At 42.3% G+C, this 18,813-nt stretch overlaps 1 protein-coding gene across 9 annotated transcripts in view; it reads right to left on the bottom strand.

Moving 5' to 3' along the window:
* RhoGEF2 (Rho guanine nucleotide exchange factor 2) overlaps window positions 1-18,813 on the bottom strand; it is a 1,252,673-nt gene that overhangs the window by 444,924 nt on the left and 788,936 nt on the right. The window lies entirely within an intron of this gene.

Raw genomic sequence — 18,813 nt, 5'->3', positions numbered from 1 at the left:
GTCAGCTAAACAAATAGTACTGAAATTACAAAAAATGTTTGAGCATAAAATACTGCAGTACTGAATGTCGCCAGAAACCTGTCACTGCAACAATGATGCAGCAAGATGGACCTACAGCCCACACCGCGAGGTGGGTCACTTGCCCTTCTGCAACAACACTTTGGAGATAGCTTAATTTTCCAAGGATAGGAATCCCCGTACCCTTCTCATTCCCCGAATCTCACGCCTCCAGATGCTTAAATGTGGGCTGAACTGAAATGATCATTGTACCGGTCGGATGACCCATTTAGGAATGTTCTAATTACGAGAGAAGATAGACATTTTTTGTGTCCTCACGGTGACCTCTAATATCTTCGACAAAGCTATATCAACAACCCGTGAGACGTGAGGATACACATTTCGAACACATGCTGTACCGAAGCAGTCTGATACGTGTTGCCCTCGTCAACTTGCATATCAATGACATACATTGATGTCCGAAGCACGTTTGTAATTTCAGTACTGTTTGTTTTGCCGGAGAAGGGTGCATAATGGAACAACATGAATAACCTGCCAAACAATTGAAAGTCCTCAGGTGTAATTTCGTTTTCGGAGAGTGGCAACTCTGCTCATCAGCTGACATTCGTTTTCCCGTCATGTGTGTGTGTGTGTGAGAAGGAGAGAGAGAGAGAGAGAGAGAGAGAGAGAGAAAAAACAAGACTTAAGCTGCATTGAAAGTAAATTTGCCAAGTGAATTTTGTTCGTGACTGTTTTCTTCCATAAAAGGTAAGTTCGTTTCTACAGCACTACATATTAATGGGCTGTGAAACGTAACAGTAGAACAAAGCTACTGTAAGGTCTTGCTATGCACCAACATGTAAGGTTATGGTTAATGGCTGCATACGGGGTAGATCGGAACACTGCATTTGGGGGCACATTTAAACAAATGTGCCCCACCGTCAATACACATATTTAGGAAGCAAAATGTAACAAAATCTCCTGCTGATTAATTTGAAATTATTTTAGGACTGAGGAAACGATGGTTCGTACGTGCATTAATCCCGGAGAAGGTTATAGGGAAGGCTGTAAAAGCTGTCATGGAAGAAGTCTTTCCCTAAGAGAGGCTGCTTCAAAATATGGAATGGCTCACACTACACTGCACTACAGAGTTAAAAAGGAGAAGAATGATCTAAAGAAATCTCGCGTGTTTTCTTCGTGATATCCAAGACGACAGGTGTTCAGTGGAAATAAAGAGCTGATGCTGCAAGATTATATTGTTAAGTGCGCTAAAACGAGCTACGCAATGACTTACATGTAAATACGTCAGTTGGCTTAAGATAACGCTAAGAAATTAGGCTGTAAATATCCAACTACCTGGAATGAAAACAACATTGCTGGAATTAACTGGGTACAGGGATTTACGGAGCGGCACAAGAAACTTGATCTTCGTAAGCCTGAAAATACGCCTCGCCAGAACTAGTGCGTTCAACAAACTAAACGCAATGGAATTTTGTGACAATTATGAGCATGCACTTAAATCGGTATAGATCTGTGCGGATAGAGTCTGAAATGTCGATGAAACGGGGGTATCTACAGTTGTACAGCCTACGAATGATGTTGCACAGGTAGGGGTAAAGCAGGTCAGGCAAGTAGTTTCCAGAGAGCGTAGGACATTGGTAACAGTTTGTATGATAATCAAAGCTGTTGGTAATAGTTTACCACCTGTTTTTGTCTTTAGGGCGAGACTTGCTGCCTCATTAATGTTTGGTGCACCGTCTGGGAGCTTGGACCTAGTCAATAGTCCTAGAAGTAGCTGGATGACGGATCTTTGTTTTTAATGGTACTGGAGCATATCAAGAAAATTACTAGGTGTTCGAAGGAAGTCCGTTTCATTTTTTTTAATGGATAATCACGAGCTTCACTGCACTCTATCGTTTTGGTCGCCCCCCCCCCCCCCCGCTCCCACCTGCACACTCCGGCTGCAGCCACTAGATGCTACTATGTCACTCTACTCATCTGTTTCAGGGGAATGCCGATGAGTCGGAAAGTCTCTGGTCTGCTACACTAGTGGGGGAAAAACAATCTGGCTGAGAGGTGATATTTACCTCCCGTCAGAGCTGAAAACTCCTCTTCGCTACGGGGAATGAAATCAATTTTAGTGGGGGGGGGGGGGGTCTGAGAGCTATACTACTCAAATACAAGCCTTCTAAACAAACGGCCCCTTTCAGGGGTTTAATTTAGAGGCAAATTAGTGAGAAAAAAGTTTAAATTTGGAAAAGGCCGAAAAACATGAATTTATTACTAGATGCAGGAGCCATGAGGCCATTCAAAGGAAAGCTACGAATCGCACAGCACGACTGGATGACAGCTAATCCTGGCAGCATTAACGAATGTTGCTTTTCAAGCTCTTTTTCCAAGACAGGAATATGGCCTTTTTCTAGGCGCTTGCTTTCCGTGATGAGGATTTCGAGCCTTCGTGCGTTACCAATGAAGAAATCACTGTTCAACGAACTCTGTCCTTTCCGCTACCACACCCGGAACACCTACTGGAGAAATATGCGAGGAAACTCGAGCACGAAAGGAGAACCTTTCACCAGAAGATGTTCGACCTTTTCCAAAATCTCGAACTAGATGTGAAAAAAGGCAAAAAAAGAAAGACAGGAAGAAAGCCAAATCCCTCATTTTAACAGCTACCCAAGTGATGGTTGACTTTGGACCAGCCCACTCCTGTTCTCAGTCTGTTCAATGATTCCCATATAATCCAGTTTGCACTGTAGCCAGGTGGCAAAACGTTCCACTATTGTCATGCGTCCATACATGGTAGGGATTTTGGTTTTCTACAATCGTACTCTTGCCGTTCCAGGTGATTCAGTAATACTCCGCACGGCTCTACTTCTAAACTGACGTTTTGTCAAATTTTGGCTCTGTCTGGTGGTTATGTGTTGAAGCAATAGACATCCAACCAATCCCAATCTGCCATGCATAAAGATTTATATCGGCAGAGCACGATCTCGAAACCCAGTTGCCAACTCTAATATTTACACTCACCACGTGATTAACCTATCTCGCTCAGCGTGTATGGTATTAGGTACGCTTTGCGATTTTTTGCATTTTCCTTCAGTAATTAGTGTGTTTTTCATATTGCTGGAGGGTTCTAGTGACTCTGAGATCGGTGGAGTGTCGGCGGAGTGTTCCCTATGTAGGCCGTAACCTCCTTCCTGTGTCAGCCATTGGTGGTGAGTGATGTTTTATTTCCTCATTCTCTTTTATTCTTAATAATATATTCTCTTATTAGTGTCAGATGTTGTTAGTAAATGTAGTTTGTGTGAATTTGTTTTCAATCCATATTCATTAGTTTCTCTGAGTATGGTTATTACATTTTACAAGGGCTGTTTACCGCGCTTGTATTGCATCAGCTGTTCTCGCGGGTGGAGCGCGCTGGCAACAGAGGAAAGGCGATGCTCATTTGTTTTGCGAAACTTCAATTTAGAAGTAAAGCCGTGCGGACCATAGTTCCCGTGATGTTCGAACGAAACATTTTCTAGATATGATTCCTTGAACTGGGGGTACATGGTCATGCAGTGGATGAGTATTTTCCCGTTATTATCTTGCCCTCTCCTTGTTCGGATCTACTTCTCTACGAATACAGCGTGGAGAAATCCCAACAAGCTGAAACAGCCTGGCGACTGGAATATACTTTAAGCAGCCTGTTAATAACCTACATGTCGCACTGCGGGCCACGTACACCTGTTGGACATGATATGATCAAAGAGTTTAATATTACTTATCTAGACTCACAGAGCGCGCTGATGCTATGCGGAATATTGAACACTTTCGCGCATCGCCACGTTGCGGGCGCTTCAGCTTCGAATCATGGCTAGCACGTGGTAATGTTTTCAGACCCTTGCATGTTTTCGATTTGATATGAATCATGCATGTTAGTGGATCTGTTTTTGTATTATATGTGACGGAGTGATAATATATTGTCAAATATTATCAAGGAATGTGGGAGCTGATACATTACAGTAGTTTCGGCAAGATTAGGCCTAAAGTTAGGCCTTACCTGTAAAATGGAAAGATATTCACGAGGGTGAATTCGTGTGCAGCCTTCATTTGTACAGGTTGCTATCGGAAGGGATCTGGTATTTTTTTTCACATGTGAGTAGAAATAGAACTGCTATAAAATAACTTTAATTTACCATAGGGCCTAATCGAGAACTGAACAGGGTATAGGGTGGTTGATTCAGAGAACACATGGACATGAAATTTAGAATATTTAGGCTTCTTCTTTTTTTTTGTGTGCCTTTTTCCAATTCATCGGAGATAATGTTTAGAACTAAACAGCTGTTCTGAAAAAGGCTACATATTTTTCACACAAACTGTGTTGCGGTATTACAAATTTGATAAACCTAGGCCTAGAATCCGTAAAATATGATTAATACAACTTGATAAAACCTTTTAATATTAGGGTAAGATATTTCTTCAAATTATCAATTATCTGAAAAATGATTTATTCGTATCGTATGTCTTCATTTCTCCAATTTTTAATACACTATTACAGAAAGATCTGACAATAGGCTATAAAATCTAAATAAGGCTCATTACAATCTTGTCAATCCTAGTCTGCAGTATAAAACGCGAATCAAAATAATTGTCCACTATGATATTAATATTTTTGTTCGCAAGTGCTTTACTTTCAGTTTCATCTATTTTCATTCTGGTGTAAATCATGGTGCTCATATTAGGAAAAAACTATAACGAACTTTCAATTTTTATGTGCTCAGATAATGTTAATGCAGAATGAGTTTGTAAAAGCAGTAATATTCAAGAAGATAATATTATGAGGAGGGTTTTACATCTTAAATGATACCATTCTTACTTAAGCCTAACCGGGCGAGTTGGCCGTGCGGTTAGGACCGCGCAGCTGTGAGTTTGCATCCGGGATATAGTGGGTTCGAACCCCACTGTCGGCAGCCCTGAAGATGGTTTTTCGTGGTTTCCCATTTTCACACCAGGCAAATGCTGGTGCTGACTTTAATTAAGGCCACGGGCTCTTCCTTCTCATTCCTAGGCCTTTCCTATCCCATCGTCGCGATAAGACCTATCTGTGTCGGTGCGACGTAAAGCAAATTGATAAAAATAAAACTTAAGCCTAAACCACACAGAGAAACTCGAACTAACCCTAGACATCCATTCCATTTTAAGAAATACACAATAGAAGACTAGCACTAGTGTAACAAATGTCAGGCAGCATTTACCTAAATCCAAATCATACCATAATGATAACTTAACTTCTGCTCATCCAGTCACGTTATTTCATATCCAAACCAAACCAAATCAAATGGTACAACAGGCCCGAAAGGCCATGGCCTACCAAGGGACCGCTGCTCAGCCTGAAGGCCTGCAGATCACGAGGTGTCATGTGGTCAGCACGGCGAATCCTTTCGGCCGTTATCTCGCCGTCAGATAGCTCCGCAATTGTAACCATGTAGGCTGAGCGGATCTTGAACCAGCACTCAGATCCAGGTAAAAATCTCTGACCTGGCCGGGGATTGAACCCGGGGTTTCTGGGTAAGAAGTAGACACGCTGCCCCTACACCGCAGAGCCGGCATTTCATATTCACGAAATGATAAAACATGTATCTGATTGTTTTAGAATGATTTCTTCAGTCATGTACTTTTTAAACAATGTGTTCAGAGAATTGAGTAAAATTTGGTGTAGGCCTAATGACTTATCAGAGAGGAATCGTAAGCTATGTTACCTTTCATAGAAAGATTTTATTTCACAGGTTTCCTTTTTTGGTGATATTGAAGATTATTGTTATCAGTACAGAAGTTTGTAAATATTTATGTGTTCTGCAGTCTGCTGAGAGACAGGCAATTTTTATCTCACGATATGTAATCATACTTAAGTGGTAGACTGCTTTTTGAACATGTCTTTTTATTTTCAATAAAGCTAAATTGTAAAGTCTAGGTTTCTCAAGAGACAGATTGTCACGTGATCCTCGTTCTTTGGCCTTCTTGCGATACGTACAATGTTCGAACAAATTAGTTACAAACATGACCCTTATACAGTATTAAAGTGAGCGACGTGATAATTTTCGAGGTACTGCTAGTGTATTTTTGTAGTAGTGCATTTTTCAGTCTTCTTATTGTCTGCTAAAGTTGTTTTTAGGTGCGCCACCTATGGGCTGTCCAAAGGATTTGTGTAGATTGTTCAGTTTTTATACAGAAATATATGTTAATATTACCACAGTCTTCATAATACGTATATTTATTGCGTATGTACACGGTAGTCGGTGTAGGCTGTCATTAATTTTGTAGGGTGGATGTTTTCATGTGTGCTAAATTTAAGTTAAAGCACGTATTCCATACGATCTCCGCGTCAAGCTGAGGAGCGCCCGCAACATGGCGGTACGCGCATGGACATGTCTTCCCCAGTCATACGCTACTGCGCAGCCAGCGGTGTGAGGCCTTGGATATGATGAATACCGAACTGGATATGCATATTCTGCGACAGTGCGGACAGTTTGTGGTTGACTTCCCCAGTGTGATTCAGCCAATTTACACAACAGGTTATGTCGTGCGGATGCTATTATGCAAGGCTTCTTAAATGAGAGGATTACCAAGCTCGATAGCTGCAGTGGTGTCGTCTCATTTGCGATCACTCAAGTAGAATACAATACTAATTTATTTTTGACCGGTTATGCATTGTCCTATTTGCGATCACTCTTATCAGAGGCATACAAACAGGTTGCTGTGAGGGAATTATTCCCTACTGAAGGACTGGTAAAGGAAGATATCCCTCAATGAACTGGCTATCTACATACTAGGATTCTTACGAAATGTACGTTGAAACTCATTAAATTACTTATACTGTATTTACCGTTTGAGACTGATGCGTTAATATCGGGACTGTCAGAGAATAAACAGGACTCAAGTGAACCTTTTATTTAGAGTTACCAGATGGTTGTGGGTGTAAACGCGGTTAAATGAGTTTTAAGAAGCAAGACAAAAGATGGGCGTATTAAAACCGTTGAATTTTACAATTTCCAATTTCAAAACAAAGGATTTTGCTGTAACACTTTGCTTCTCGATAGTGCTACCCGTTCTGAAGCAATTGTAGCTTATCTGAGACTTGAAAGACTCACACGTTTTTACACAATAGGGGACACTATTAAGTTACTGCTTAAATAATGTTCAAACTGTTCAAACATTCATACTGACACGTTAAGTAAACAGCTGCTCAAAATATAATTAGCCTGCTTTCATCTATCTGAATGTATGTCTACCCCTTCGTCTCATTTCTTGATACCGGGTCGGGATGAGATTAATTTATACGAGATGTTTCTACGCCGGATGCCCTTCCTGGCACCAACCTCAGTGAAGGAGCTAATGAAGATGGAATGTGTTATGGTGAATGAAATTGGGTAAGGGGTGGGAGGACTCACCTCTGGCCTATGGATAGGAAATGTACCGGCATTTGCCTGGAAGTGAAAATATTAAACCACAGAAACCATTCTGAGAATTGCCGACGGTGGGGTTCGAACCCACGCGTTTCCCGAATGCTTGGCGCCATAGCCAAATCGCATTAAAACGCGCGGCCACTCAGCCTGCGTTCACCTATATAAATAAAATGATAATGTTTGTACGCTCGGATTAGATGTACAAGATTCCAGAACTTAATGTTAAGAAAATGTTTAGATTAAAATAAGTCGAAGAAATGATAATTCTATAATGATAGCGCGAAAAGATGTGATTGTATTCGGGAAATAGTGGGTTCGAATCCCATTGTCGGTAGCCCTGAAGATGGTTTTCCGTGGTTTCCTATTTTCACAACAAGCAAATGCTGGGACTGTACCTTAATTAAGGCCACGGCCGCTTCCTTCCCACTCCTAAACCTTTCCTATCCCATTGTCGCCATAAGACCTATCTGTGTCGGTGCGACGTAAAGCCAGCGATAAAAACCCCATGTCACCAAACATCCCTGACTTTTCCGTAAATTAATGTAGGAGTATCCAACATATAAAGCACAAGGCTTGCCTTTCTTCGTCTCAATGACCTGCATGCCGTAAGTAAATATGCAGACAACAACATACAAATAAAAGCTACATCAAGCTTGGATGTCTACAGCTGGAATAATTTCAGTGTGTTAAAAACTAATATTATCTCGAAAAACCTTCAAGAGAGAGGTTGTGTGGAGTACGCCTTAATTAGCAGTCCCCCTGCTGCATGGACGTTGGAAAACCCCGATAGGCTGCTGATAATTTTACGGTGGTCGCAAATGGGACACGAACTGGTCTTTCTTCACATTCTTGCTTTCCACTGTAATGGAAGTGATCGCAAATGGGACAACTTTTGCTGTGATCGCAAATGGGACACAACCGCTGCAGTCGCTTAAGTGCGGCCAGTATCCAGTATTCGGGAGATAGTAGGTTCGGACCCCACTATCGGCAGCCCTGAAGATGGTTTTCCGTGGTTTCCCATTTTCACACCAGGCAAATGCTGGGACTGTACCTCAATTAAGGCCACGGCCGCTTCCTTCCCACTCCCAGCCCTTTCCTGTCCCATCGTCGCCATAAGACATATCTGTGTCGGTGCGACGTAAAACAACTTGCAAAGAAAAAAAATGAGAGATTCTGTCAAGCTTTACTCTAAAATATTTCGAAGTGTCACAGGTCAGTAGTTCCATTCGACCATGCTATTTTCATCTTACGATGTGCTTCCGTATGTCTCAGGTGAGAGGCACACACCTGTGTGTCTGCATGGTTAGGTCTTAGATGGTTTTCACTGTAATAGCTTGACAGCCATTTAATTTTTTTTTTTGCTAGGGGCTTTACGTCGCACCGACACAGATAGGTCTTATGACGACGATGGGATAGGAAAGGCCTAGGAGTTGGAAGGAAGCGGCCGTGGCCTTAATTAAGGTACAGCCCCAGCATTTGCCTGGTGTGAAAATGGGAAACCACGGAAAACCATCTTCAGGGCTGCCGATAGTGGGATTCGAACCTACTATCTCCCGGATGCAGCCATTTAAAGAAAGTAGACAGATTCAAACTCTGTGCTCTGTGTAGCCGGGGCAAGATCGTCAGCATATAAGAAGCACCTGGTACTTGAAAATACTGGCTGATAATTTGTGCAGATGTTGATAAGGATTGGAGCCAAAACGCTTCCTTGGAGTAGACCATTTCTCTGCACTTCAATCGGCTTCGTTACTCTTGGAAGTCAACGAAGAGTGGCAATGAGTTCAGTTAACACCCTATCCTTTGTCAGATTGTTAACCTTTTTCTAGAAGAAATATATGGTTGACAGCATCCTAAGCTGCTGACAGATCAACAAAGGCCGCACCTATGAACTTGCGAGTTTCGATCCATCCTCTATAAACTGTGTTGGATTCAACAACTTCCCAGTGAAGCTCCTTCCATGACAAAATCCACCTTGCTGTGGTATAATTAATGGATTAATCAGAGGCAGGATGCGATTCAGAAGCAGTCTTTACAGCAGTCTATAGAGGTTGCATAGATGTGCAATAGGTTTGAAAACTTTTGGATCGCACGAATCTTTTCTTGGTTTCAGCAATGCACTTGTCTTTCGCCACACCTTCGGGATATGGCATCCGCTCATACAGTAATTGAAGAGCTGGTAAACCCATCCCTTGGTTTTAGATCCAAAACATTACACGGACTCCCTATTGTTAACTATTGTTCTGTCTCTTCTGCGGCCACTTATATTCGCTAGATGGCATCACAGCTGAAGAAATAATGAAAATAAGCTTTCTGCAATAGGGATGTAGGCAGAGAAAGTTCGCGCCAGATAGCGCTCGTGTACTACTGGGTAGGCGCAAGGCGATCGTCTTATGTTTCTGCCAGTCAGCTGCGAGTAATGTATAGAATGTGACCGAGTTTTCTGAGCTAAAGCGGACTGTGTCTTCTCTAATTTTACTCAAAAACTATATTAATTAATTGTATATAGGTATATCCCCTAGTATATTACGGACGATTTTCAGCGTCTAAGCGTTAAACAGCTGCAAAATGAGCTACGGACCAGAAACGCTAAAACTAGCGGGAGTAATGAAGAATCAGTACAGCGGTAATTAGAAATTTCTAACACGCTTTATTATCCAAATAATGAATAGGAGTCAGCATGCCTTTTCCTAAAGATTACAATTTCTTGAGTGTTGTACATCGATAAATATATAAATGTACCTCCACAAGACTTAAATCATGAATAGATATTTAAACACGCACTTGCTCCCCTTGCTCATAGACTTCGATTCATGTATTCTTTAAAGGTTGATGGCTTACATGAAACTGCAGATACAGCCTTTATCCACCACCAAAAGCATGTGAATATTTTTTAGTTTCCCAGTGCCGGTTCCTTTGAATATTTGACCATCAGCCATAAGGTTTTAGACAGAAATGTCCCTCGACAAGAGTTATAACTGGTGCAACTGAGATTATAATAGCAAGACTTGTTCCAAGGGTAAACATCCCACTTTAATAGGGCCAACTGTCCTCAACCGTTTGGTACCGGGATACTGAAAATTTGCGTCTGATGGATGATTTCGTATTTAGAAAATCGGAAATAGATGGAGCACCTGTTTCCAACTACAAATCATTGTGTTATGCTGGATACATACTTTTCAGCGAAAAGTTAGTTTTGTTTATAAAAGGTTAATTTCAATCGGGTGAAATTCTAAAATGCAGTGCTGTGAAATCCGAGTACACAAAACATAAGGCCTATAATATGAAGCTTATTTTAGGAGTACCTGGTGACATAGGAAGCGAATGTGAACGTTTTGCTGGAGCAGGTCCCAAGGCATGTTGTAAGCATATTGCTGCTGTAAGCTACCCATTAGAGCACTTCCCTCAGACTGGTATTATTCAGTGTTCAGAAACATGCAGCCAAAATTTATAAAATTTTCAGTATCCCCGTACCAAACGGTTGAGGACAGTTGGCCCTATTAAAGTGGGATGTTTACCCTTGGAACAAGTCTTGCTATTATAATCTCAGTTGCACCAGTTATAACTCTTGTCGAGGGACATTTCTGTCTAAAAGCAAGGGGGATGTTTTCAAGGACATTTTCCCTATCAGGCCACATGTTCAACTCTTTAAATTGGCAGTACATGAAATCAATCCAAACATTAAATATTATCCCAACAGTAGTTTCATGGATTCCGAAGTTAAGGCTTAGTTCTTTGTCAGATTTGTTGCTCCTTAGATTCATAACTGTCAAGAAGAAACACAGTCTGGGTTCAAGAGGGAATGTCTGTAAATTGTATCTGTTTTCTCCCAGAACAGCAAACATCAAATTACAATGTTGGACGTCTACAAACCCTGTATAGCGCAATATGGCATCAGGATTACGCATTGTTTGCTCAACAACCAAATCACCTGTAGAATTTTTTGAGTGCTGATGTCTTTGAAAATGGGAGTCACAAATGTAACATTCACGATTTCTTCCCGTACTTCAAAGGAGGTGATTTCTGTATATTCCGATATTGTAGGCTTATCGTGGTAATCCGGCAATTTTCTGGTGTATGGCCTCTTCCTTGCTTTTGTTGTGTTCGTGGTCCACGGAAAAAGCGATGGAACAACGCCCGGTTTTAATTTTGCTCTCTCACCTTTAAATACAAACGCATAAATTCGGTGGTAGTTATCGAAATGTTTAATCAGTTTATAGGTAGAAAATAGGAATTGTTTCCCTTCGTAAATCGTACTTACCCAACAAAGTTTTTCGTGAAGTCACCGGGTTGAACACACTTTAATATTTTCGGTCAGATTCTTCTCACCGAAATTTTTCTTCTAAGAGCATGTATCCATTTCTTCCTCATTTCTTTATTTTGTGGGAACTGGTGAAACGAAAATGGGCTTCCCTGATTTTTTTCAAAAAGGAACACTAATAGCTCGGCATAGTCACGAAAATAACAATTTAAGCAACTTAAATTCGTGGATATTTAGCGGCATGCGTACACAGGAGACAAATGAAGAGCGCATTGCGCTTACCCAGTACAACAGCAGTGCGCTCTATCGGTGCTAGTTCTATACATCCCTACTGCACAAACATTAACCCATCAATGACGCAAACTACAGTTAGTAAGTCAAAATTTCTCATGCTACTTGTGTAACTCACGTATTTCCAGGTTACTTCTCATTAGTTCAGCCTTGAGACATCAATACTCACCTGGAAAGAAGAAAAAAGGATCATTAAGATTACGTATACATCTATTTAAATAAAATAGTAATGACAATGTTTCTGTACATGATTATTTTGGTGAAATTTTCTTATAGTTTCCGTTTATTTTACCTTCCATTACAGGTGTAATAATGACCATCTGCATATTTTTTAGTTTTGGTGTCTGTCGGTTTGTCTGCCTGAGTTCTTATAACTGGAAATCTACTGGAAATATTTTAACCAAACTTCAAATTTAGAATCCCCCTACCCATGGGTAGGTTTTAGGGTAAATATCGCTTAGAAATCCATAAATAGACCAGAGGTTTGTAGGAAGACCGAAACAGTGATTTTACTCTCCCACAAAATATACACTCATGTATATAAAAAACAGCACCTTGAAAGACTAGAGATAGGAAGTTCATATTCACGGGACATGTTCATTAGTTCATTAGTTCTCCTATACTACAGGGAAACTAGTGGCCTGTTGCAACAAGAGCTGCGAACTTATTTCTTATCTCACTGCTTTGCTAGTATTATGATATGATGCAGCGGATGGGTTATTTAGCAAACTATTGGAGAGTCTTTCAATTATTTCCGGATTAAGAGAGGAATTTACAGAATGTTCACAAATAATTCTGTTCGCAAGAATCTACCACATAAAGCTGTCCGTATAATGCTCTGCAATTTTCAGTAGGCAGTAAATCTGAAATGTATATATGAATCATCCCCTGAATCTTAAAACAATCGAGGACGAGCTCGACTGCCGTAGTGGAAGGACGTGTTCCTCTTACTTGCTCTCTCTCCTCGCCAGGCGATCTGTACTTTCGCAGTATTAGTCAGGCAGCTGTACTTGTTAGTGCATCTCCGAAAGAGCACTGTCTACTGTGTACTTTTAAGTACGCAGTACGAGCTTGTCAGAAAGCACTTTTTAGTGCTGTTTCTCTTTCAGGTTTTTATTTCAGGAAGCAACAGGAATGAAGGAACTGCGAGACGACCTACCAGAGAACTTCAAGTAAGCAGTGGGGGAGATTATTCACTGGGTCGACCGCAGGACTGTCCCATTGAACATGGCCCTCCCTGCTCTATTGGTGCAGTACCGATAGGGAAGCGACCTCTACAGGAACGCATACATCATCATCGACCTCCTCACCAGGCTGGAGGGGCTACAGGAAAGATCCTCTCTACCAACGACATCATGGACATCCTGAACTGGGCGATAATCATTTGCCCCATGGACCCAGGCCAGATCAGCCGCTACGAGAGGAGCTTTTCTGTTTACTTTCAGGTCACCCGACTACCAGGATAGAGAAGCTGCCAGGAGACAACCACCCAGACGTCACAGGGGACGTCTACAGTCGGGACGTAGATAGCCAGGAGGCATAGACACAAGCAGGTGGGAACGGATCCTCGCTTCTTGGCTCCTCTGGAGCCGAGGACCGAGGCCGACGGCGGCGCTCCTGAGCGCTGCGATGGTGCGACCCAGGTTGATTTGCTGTACTTCACGAAGTACACGCAGACCAACAAGGCCGCTAATCAGGAACGTCCACCATCTGCCCGGGCCACCCAGGGAAGGTCCACCACCCGGGCGCAGACCAGGAAGGCGACCCGGACAGCGGAATGCGGCACGGACACGGACGCCCTTGGGTGTTCAGAGGCTGCTACCCAGGCCCGGCCTGCTAGCACCTCGTTCACGATGCGGACATCCATATGCGCCCTAGAGGACAGGGATCGCACAGAGATGCCAGCAACGAACGACGCCGCCGCCAACCAGGAAGAGGGAGAAGACGGCGACGCAGTGGGGCCACCCGCTACCCCGAGGTCACCAGGCCAGGAGGAGGGCCACCAGAACGAGGCCTCTTTCCCTGCCGAGAAGAGACCCCCGGGAAGGAGATGCCGCCCCAGGACCAGGAGGAAGAAGACAACGGCCCACCAGGAGAGGGCCCCCAGCCGCAACCCAGGACTGCTCCCATGACAGCAGTCGACCGAGGAGCCAATCAGGAGAGGACCTCAGCGGGTAGTGGCAATCAGGTGAGATTGAAACGTCCCCCTCAACAGATCTTGCAGTGTCTCCGCTGTCTGAGGTGGGGCCATCGTCAGGTCAGCTGTGGGGTCCAAGTAAGGTGCAACCGCTGTGGTGGTGATCATCATTACACGGCCTGCGCTACACTTATGGAGGCGCTGGTGTGCGCAACTGCGCGGGGAGACACCCGGTCTCCCATCGCAGTTGCCCTGTATACCGGGCCATGGCGCGGGCAGAAAGGAAGGAGGCCCGGCGTCATGACCCACCCCCATCCAGGAGGCCCACGCCCAGGCGGGTTTGGCCTCATTCTCCGGGATTGGAGACTGGGTACGAGGGACCCCAAGGGAGTCGGGCGGTGCGGCAGGCCCTAGTGGCTATTGCAGCATGGCTCGGCAACCGGCAAGGCACGCGCTAGTCACAGCAGTGACCAGAAGGATTGATCCGCTGAATAACTGGACTGGCGAGGAATAGGCTTATGACTTGTGCATGATACCTATTCCCAACTAACGCAATTACCTGGACCTCTCCAGAACCACGTCCTTGCATGTGCTATCTACAAAATGTCGGGTTTTACATGTAGGCACCTTTCTATTTTCCGCCTATGTGGTTTTGTCCTGACCCTTATTACCCGAATACACCACTATTGATACCCACCACCATATCTGGCCTGGTAGCATGCTGAGCATGGGGACAGGCAGATACTCCTGTAGTATCACACTTCCACTCCTCCCTGCTATCTTTCTCTTCTTAGAACTAATAGCATGTCGGAGGCCATGTAGATTGAGTCGATGGTCACGCGGGGGGAGCGGGCTTAAAACAATCAGGACCTATTCCTGGAATGTGGCTACGGCTAGCAGAGAAGTATACAAAGGACATTCTACTATTATACTGCCTTATATGGTTCACGAAATCGTTATTATGTAGCTTTAAGTAAGTCGCTTACTTGAGGTTGTGGAAAACACACCAAACCATTGTTTTAAAATGTTTATTTACCATTTTCTCAGCGAAATGTCGTGCTGCCGGGCGAGTTGGTCGTGCGGTTAGGGGCGCGCAGCTGTGAGCTTACATTCGGGAGATAGTGGGTTCGAATCCCACTGTCGGCAGCCCTGAAGATGGTTTTCCATGGTTTCCCATTTTCACACCAGGATAATACTGGGGCTGTACCTTAATTAAGGCCACGGCCGCTTCCTTCAAACTCCTAGGCCTTTCCTATCCCATCGTCGCCGTAAGACCTATCTGTGTCGGTGCGACGTAAAGCCATTAGCAAAAAAAAAAAATGCCGTGCTTGACCAATGTAACTAGAATACGTAGGCCATTCCAGCGAGTTGCGCTGCCATTGGCTGGTGCGAGTGACGTTATCCTGAGGATAGTGCTACCGCCAGATTCATTGCATTATGTGTTAACGAGTACAATTAGCTGAGTGTTTTTTTTATTTAATCTTGTTAGATATCCACTTCGTCAAATATCTTTAGATTACATAACATTTATCATTTAAAATTAGTTCGGAAACAGCGCCTCAAATCTGTAGCTGTAATGAATAATGATGCATATACACTCACAGCGGTGACTGCGAAATTGAGAAAAATAACATTTTTTGAACGAAGTACTCGAACTAATAAGCATATAAATGAGGTAAACATTGGATTCAACACTTGTTAACTTCACATAAAAGACAGTTAATATCCAACTTATTATAGTTAATTATCGCAACTTCAAAAGAAAGAAAAATACGAGTTATATGACATGTAGGTTACAGGAAATACAATAATTTAAGAATATTTTGATACATCTAGACTTGTGTTCTATCTGAGATTAGATACTAACGCATCTTAAACGATGATAATACTACCCAGAGAGGATTCTTCTTCACAGCAATCTTTCATAAAATATTCATATATCTTTTTCTGGTTCGTCTAATCCTAACGAATTGTTTGTTCTCACATATAGCGACATTATTTTGTTGTGAATTTCAGGGAATTGTGTGGACCTGAAATCACGTCTTCAGATGAATCGTAACATACGACCATCTATATTAATTTCGTGAAAGTTTATAACGGCTACCTCCTGCATTTAGCCTTAATGAGATTGAGTACCTCTCTCAGAATTCCAGGTTTACACTTAAAATACTTGGCCCAATTTTGAAACGTTGAGAGACAAGGTAGAGGATAGCTCTGTTTTCGCAAATATATGCCTAAGGAGAGAGAGAGAGAGAGAGAGAGAGAGAGAGAGAGAGAGAGAGCTCGTAAGGTAAGGGCATTTGCAATGTCCTTGGGGCCCCACTTCGCACTCTTGTTTTTTCTTAGAAGAGATCGAATATGGTCCGGAGAGAAACATTGTCCAGACACGCTTCAGTTCACTATGTACCGGTACTTCTTGCTTTGAATTGTGCGGAGATTGTTTCATAAAAGATACAGCATATTTTGTAACTTGGGACTTGTTCAAGGTCATAACTTATTTCCTTAATGACAAATTTACTGTCTTCAGTCTCTGTATTACTGTTTTCAGCCGACTGAATGGCGTAGGGCTTTTAGTGCCGGGACTGTCCGAGGACATGTTCGGCTCGCCAGGTGCAGATCTTTTGATTTTACACCCGTAGGCGATCTGCGCGTCGTGATCAGGATGAAATGAAGATGAAGACGACAAATACATTCAGTCCCCGTGCCAGCGGAATTAACCAATGACGGTTAAAATTCCCGACCCTGCCGGGAATCGAAACCGGGACCCCTGTGACCAGAGTCTAGCATGCTATCCATTTAGCCATGGAGCCGGACTCAACCGATTGATTTCTTCTTTGCTATTGGCAGCACCTCGAGAATCGTGTCTGTACTCGTTAACTGGTGAAGTTTTCTAGAACTTCATGTAATAATTTCTGTGTTCAAGTAGAAAACCATAGAGAAAAGGAAATATAGTAACAGGAATAGCCTATTCACAATACTTTCAGATGTTTTTTTTTTCATTCAGAATATCAGTAGGCTATATTAATTATTTTAATACCACTAATGGTGCAAATGTTGTCAGCTGATCGTAGTCATTTCTTGTACTTGTAACATCGATGTCATTTCCATGCAATTTAAGAATATTCTGGGAGGGTACAGCACCTGCATTCAATTTTTTTATGGTAAGCCCAGCAGTTCGTATTTCAGTCCCGTTCATAGTTACGAGAGAGGAAATGTATGGAACAAATTCTAGAAGCGTTAGGGTTCATTTTATCAGCTCTTTTGACACCATAACATCCGTTTAGCCCATAAAAAATAATTTCGTATAAAGCCATGATAAATTATATTCTCAGTTTTACAGGCCATGTTTTTACACTCTACAACAGCGCCGTTATTCCCGCTTTTACTAATTTTACTACCTCCTTGCACTAAATAACAGCACGTATTCTAAAATTCACTCACACACTGTACTAAATCACATAATAAACACGCAGTAAACAACTGACCGAAGACCCCTTACTAATGTTTTCGCTTGGAACACGCTGTAAAAGTGTCCTCACAGTTACGTCACAAGCAACGAGAGCAGTTAGCGCGATAAGGCGATTCTGGCACCCCCTGCTGCTTGGCAGTGCATACAGATTTCATTGAAAACCCTTTCCTGCATAATTAAATGGAGATTTGGTCGTGAACAGCGTTTCCCAGCCAACGGTCTTCTTTCCCCATTGCGGAAATTATTAACTCGATCCTTAGTTTGAGCTCTGACATCTGCAGTGCTTCAAGCCATGTAAGTGAATTTTCACCAAATTAATTAAATAGTACGAAATATCATAATTTCCTAGATACATTTTAGATCCTCAGTATGATTCTTAATTCATTCTCGGCATTAAAATTCTTAGGTTTCTCTTCCTTGTTAGTATAGTTTATGTTTATGAAATAGTAAAAGTATTATTGTAATCTCTTTAGATGTTTAGTTTTTAATCTTATTCTTATATCCTCAGTAGTAAAATGTATTTTACGCTTTTTATGTATTTTTATTAGATTGCAATATTAGTTGATACACTGAAGTTAAAGTGGCAGTCAGTTACAGCCAAAGGGACCTCTGGTCCTACTTGTAAATAACTTTAAATAAATATATTTCTATTTCTAAAACAGCCAACTTTTTTGGGCGTCCTCTCCTAGCAACAGAAGTCGTGTCATATTTCACGAAAGAAAATCGAAAACTCTCTCTCTGTATGTATGTTTGTGTGCTCTTCAGCATCAGAATAGAATAACAATTGGCTTTCTGCTAAGTAGCAGGACATTCAGTCAAGAAATAACTAACCATGAAAAGAAAACGGAGATGATATAGGACAGAAGCACAGAATACCCACTTATCGATAATACGTCCTTCCATCACTGCATTCCAAATGTAAAGCAATGGCGCTTTTGCTAGGAAGAAATAATAAAATGTGCCATAATGGCGCTGTTGACAACACGTGCCACAATGGCGCTGTGGAATAAAACAGCTAATACTCGACGTCCTCTGCAGTCCGTTTACCCAATAACAGCAGTTCATTTGGTTCGAAAAAGAATATATGCAACCACATAAGTGTGCTTTTGACCACTAAAATCGACGCACAGAATCAGTAATTAGGTTTATGTTAGGTGCGGACTATAAGATAAGCAAGTGAAGTTAGTTGCATGCACTGAAGGAACCACAAACA

Source organism: Anabrus simplex, chromosome 1 (genome assembly GCF_040414725.1).
Source record: "Anabrus simplex isolate iqAnaSimp1 chromosome 1, ASM4041472v1, whole genome shotgun sequence".
Taxonomy (NCBI): Eukaryota; Metazoa; Arthropoda; class Insecta; order Orthoptera; family Tettigoniidae; genus Anabrus; species Anabrus simplex.
Note: the sequence above shows the minus strand (reverse complement) of the source record. Positions and strands in the feature narration are given on the sequence as shown.